This window comes from Cyprinodon variegatus, unplaced genomic scaffold (assembly GCF_000732505.1).
Source record: "Cyprinodon variegatus isolate N-32 unplaced genomic scaffold, C_variegatus-1.0 Scaffold582, whole genome shotgun sequence".
NCBI lineage: Eukaryota > Metazoa > Chordata > Actinopteri > Cyprinodontiformes > Cyprinodontidae > Cyprinodon > Cyprinodon variegatus.
Window position 1 is genome coordinate 186,178 of NW_015151035.1, and position 5,631 is coordinate 191,808.

Below are 5,631 nucleotides of genomic sequence, written 5' to 3' on the forward strand. Positions count from 1 at the left end.
GGCCCCTTGGGATCGACCTCTGGATGCTTTCGTCTGTTCTCTGATGCAATCTTTTATCATCCCTCCTTGTATGCCAGTGATCTGGGGTGCCTCTGGATATCTGGGGTCAGGATCGCCTCTTTATCGATCCCGGCCCTGTAGGCTGACCCACACCTGCTATTGACTATATTTTCCTTCTGAAGAAGCTTTCTAAATCCTTTATACATGAGTTTGTCCATATATACATACCAGTGTAGTTTGGTTCCAGGTATAATAAATACTAATACTAAATACAAACAGCTAGATATATACCAGCCTGAAAAATATTTCACCTGCTGCCTTGGAAACACTTTTTTTTATTTTCCTTTGGTTGTCTACTGTCTTCTTTCTACTGTTGTTAAGTTCTATTTTTTCTGTCCCAGGTGTGGAAGCAGATTTTTAGAAGTTACTTTACATCTTTTTTTTCTCAACTCCCTTTATGTTTCAGTGTCCATTGTATACAGTTTTACTGCCTAAAAAAAATTCAGTAAAGTTGAATATACAAGTACCAAGCAGAGCCTTATAGGAACAGTCACAATGGTCTGCTTGCAAAAGCAAATCTCTTGGGCTATCCTCTAGCTCTTTCGAATTAAAAATTAAAATCAGATCTGGACTTTGACCCAAACAGCCCAACATATATATACTGCGATCTAGACCACTGCTTTTAACTCTGACTGCATATTTAAGGCTGCTGCCAACTTATTGTGGTCGAAGGGGAAGCTCCGCTCCAGTCTGAGATATTTTGTAGTATCCAACAGTCTTTCCTCCAGGATTGTCCTGTACTCAGCTCCATCTATTTTCCTCTTGACTGTAAGTAGGTTCCTTGTCCCAGCTGAAGTAAAACCTTCTTATGACATGATACTGCAACAACCATCTTTCATTTGGGGACTGTGTGCTAAGGCTTGTGTTGCATGCCCACCACACAGCATTTAGTAAGCCATAAAGGTAAATGATAGTCCGATATGACAACAGCAGCTTTATCTACATGTTAGCTGTGTCTCCTTAGCTGATAGCAGACAGTGACAGACCTTTTATGACATATTTAGACCTTTTTCTTGCCACTCTGCTATAAGAGTTCGGCTGGCTAGCTCAAGTGGTAAGTCACCCGTCCTGCAAACAGGAAGCCTGGGTGTGGGTACTTAGGCAAGAACCTTCATACTAATGCCTGCTTTGGTGAGTGGCGGCCTAGTTAGGGTATTGCGCTCGGAATCCTGAGGTTCTGAGTTCAAGCCCTACTTCCACAGACTGCCACTCTGGGTCCCTGAGCAAGACCCTTAACCCCAATGCTGCTCCCCGGGTGCCGCACAATGGCAGCTCACTGCTCCCCAAGGGGATGGGTTAAATGCAGAGAGTTCTTGTATTTGCTCTGTACTTGTGGCAGTGTAATGGCATTAAAATGCTGGAGAAAAAAAAAAAAAAAAGAGTTCCTGTCTTGTTGACAGATTTTCCGATCCAGGCTGTTAAACTCTTTAGAATTTTTTTTGATCAATTTATAACTTTCCAACCTGTTGGTCCATATGTCCTCTAGGGTGCCTTGACCAAAATAATAATAAAGAACAAGTTTTTGTGTATGACATATCTATCACATATCACATTTCTTTTCTAGATTATAAACTGCAGATAAATAGTACATCTCCCTGCAGCAGTTCTTAGTCTTTGTGATAGTCTCGGTTAGATCATTTTCAACCCAACCTTTAAAGCCTTCTCAGCTACTTACATGTACACTTAATTTACAAAGGTAACTTTTGAAGGCACTTGCCTGCAGTTGGTCTTATTTTGGCTTAAAAAATATGTTTTTCTTGGTATTGATTGGTTAAAAAAATATCTTTTCAACAGAAACAATCTGTGCCTCTCTGCATCTGTTAGGAAGAAGGAGTTATATGGTGTCCGTCCAGATCCACCTACTGTAATGCGTGCGTCAGTTTTTGTTCACAACAATAAAGAAAAATAAAAAAAGACAGTGAACTTTGTTGGTTTAAATTGTCAAATGCAAAAACAGTTTAAAGGGTATGATTACATTTAAAAGTAGAAATTAAATAAATTAACATATGACCCAAAAAGCAACACAAGTACTTCCTGAAAGTGAGAAGAATCAAGAAATTCCCAGAAGTTGTTTTATGTTGCCAACACTAAGCAAATAAAAGCTCTAAATTAAATAAATCTGCCACAGAGACAGCTTAATTATGACCGCCTCTCCAAGGCCCAGCCTAATTTCCATCTTTTACCAATTTAATCAACTAGTCAACTGCATGTTATGGTTTCAATTTACCAGAAACTTCCTAACAGTTTTAATCTGTTTCTGCAGTGGTTGGTTCTAACTGTACTCGGCCCTCCACAAATTTATCCCACACTTACCAACAAGCAGTTAAAGACCAAGTTAAAAAAAGAAAGAGAAAAGGCAAAGAATGACTTTGATAAAGACAAATGAAAAAAATCATGACAGGAGTTGAGTCACAGAGGGGAGAGAAAACATGCAGTTGTTTTTCTGAACTGATTGTGCCATTGATCATGCACTGTGGGAGGCCATTTGGGGAATAGGATGCTATGATACAGCTATTGTTGGATGCCGTGAGGTCCTCTTACTAAAGCACAACCGGATCATGCATTGAAATGGCGGTTTGTTTCAAACAAAGTGACTCAAGTGGTGATAACCATTAATTAAACCACTTTCCTTCGAGTCTGAGCAAAGAATGATGTTTAAGTTATCTATGCTCAAAACATTTGTGGTTTCTACTGTAGGTTTGCATTGAAGAACAGAAATCAGTTAGGCAAATATGAACATGATTTAAATGGAGATTAAGCTATGTAAATAACCTAAGAAACATGATCAACTAAAACTTAAAATAAGGCAATCATTTAGCAAATTGCATAAATAATGAGATAAGACAACTATAAAAGAGGGAGTTTGGAAAAGTACTGATATGAAACATCTGGTTTATACATTTAGTTGGCAGCAAATAACCTGCTGATTAAAAAGCTACATGGCATACAGTTTGCTAAAATATCTTATTACAAAAACAAATGCGACAGAACACCAAGAAGAGCATAGTTTTGAAGTGGAAGGAGGAAAAAACAAACCTTTAGAATGAACTGAACAATGAAGTGTCCAATAGACACTGAAAACGATCAACCTCCCAAATTAAACTCAGTCAGACTGGAGTGAGCGTCTCCGACCAGCAGTCTTCAAAACCCACCACAGAACCGCAGCTTGATACAGTAGTGGAATTTTACTAGGCCACACATGAACGAGCTTTGATCTAAACCACTGTTCTGTGATTACGTTCATTCCTTCCCTCTTCCATCTTCACCACAGCATGATACGTCCACCTCTATGTTTCATGTGTTAATAATATGATCACAACTTTCTCTATCTCTGCTTCTATCTCATTGAACCCCAGTCAGCCTCGGCAGATGGCCGCTCACACTGAGCCTGGTTCTGCTGGAGGTTTCTTCCTGTTGAAAGGAAATTTTTCCTCTCCACTGTCGCTACAAGCATGCCAAGGATTGCCTTTGAGCCAATGAGTCGATGCAATCAAATGGTTTTACTTAGATAGAAAACTTTTGAATCAGTTTCACTGTATGATCAGATTGAATTGTGTCTGCGCTATATAAATAAATTAAATTGAATGAAGAATGTTAGTTTTCCATCAACGACAATGTAAGTTTCATCTGGCCAGAGCGCCGTTGCATGCCTGCTGTGCCCCTATGCAAGGCTTTAGAAAACTCTCTCTAACTGCTAACAGCATAGAGGCAGTAAATCAAGGTGGTGGTAGCGTGATGGTCTGGGGTTCCGTTATGGCTCTAAGATATGATGACTTGCTGTAATTAATTGAAATTGTAGCATGAACGTCAGTCCATTGATTCATGACATTGAATTCAAACCCACTTGGGTCATGCAGGGATACCAGGGCAAGTGGCCTAGTCAAAGTCTGAACCTAAATTGGATTGAGATTGAATGGAATGACAGAAGCAGGATGCTCATGATTGAAAACTCTTCAGTGTGGCTGAAATAAAACAATTCTGCAAAGAGTGGACTGACATTCCTCCACAGGGAAGGAAAATACTAATTTCCAATGATCACAAACGCTAAAAGGCAAAGCTTTATCCCCTTTAGATATGGAATTACCATTCAGCAACGACATCTAGTAATTACAGCCGTAATCTTTGATATAAACGTTTGTTTGATCTGAAACACTTAAGTCTGACAAAAAGTAAAAACAGAGGAAATCAGTACAGTAAGTGGCCAAACAGTGTTTCTCAGCACCATATAAGGTTACAGGCCTCCAGGGCCGGATTAAGAATGATTTCCAGAACAAACCGGAGCGTGTGTGCTTTGCTTAGCGGCTGTAGTTTAAGCTGACCACAAACCTCCTTCCTGTTTCCACCAGAGCGCCTTCATGTGCTGGACCTAACAGAGCATTATGTTGCCAGATCAATGAATGAATAGTCACTTAAAATGGTCAGAACTGGTGACTCAAGTTTGGGAAACGAGGTTCTGAAATCTGGAATTGATTACCATCTCTGCATGGGGAAAACTTTACCACTAATACATAACCACAGTGCAGGTAGGCCAGCGCTTCTAAAATAAACAGCATGCAGGAGTTAGTCAGTGTAGTTTGGTTGTTTCAAAAAGCTGAGTGACCCAATTCATTTCAGACCTGAGGAGCTTCAGTTTATTTGTTTAAACACTGAATACGGTTCAAGGATCCACCGGGACAGCGTGGGGGTGTTATCACACACCAAGATTACAACATGCATGAGAGATGCCGTTTCTCAACTCTGGAGTTCGGCTACCCAGCCCCCTAAAAATAAAATAAAAATTTAAAAATCAGAACGATTCCATCTACTTCCAGCGCTCAGAGGGCGAAACACTTTCTTATTCTAAATGCTGATTAATTAGGATTTATGATCGGCATCAGCCTTGCAGAGCAAAAACTGAAGTGGAGTGACAATCACTAACAGATGGGCTGTGTGTTCAGCTCCAGTGCTCCAGGAGGAGGTTAAGTTAGGGGAAACATTTATAGGAGGAAGCTTTAAAATAAAAAGCTTCATATGGAAGTAAACACTGCCAGGGTTTCGCCCCCCCATCATTTAACGATGGATCCATTTTCTCTGTCAATCAGAAACGTTTCTTGTGCTTTAAGGGATAATTAATGCAGACCTCTTATTTAGAGGTGAAAGCTATAAAGATTGAGAAAGAAGACCGTCCACTGTAAAATAAAACATTGAAGGAGCAGGAAATTTTCTGGGAATAAAGACACATATGCAGACTCAGGGGAGGTTCCAGCAAATGTTCACTGGGGTGGCCAGGCAGGTACCGATGTGCATTGATGTGTGGCCGAAAAAATTAAAGGGTCAATCTATAACACCATCTGTGTTTTATAAATGAATCGCTAAGATAGACCAGATTTTCATTAGGACATAGTTTATAATAGGGATGCACGATATTGGGATTTTGGCCGATATCCGATATTTTAAAACTCATGTAGCCGATAACCGATATCGATACTGATGTTAAAGCTGGACAAAAATAAGTAGTCATTCAAAATAGCAGTTTTGTTATCCATTTCTGACACTTTGACAAAAATAATATACTCAAATATATTTTCATAT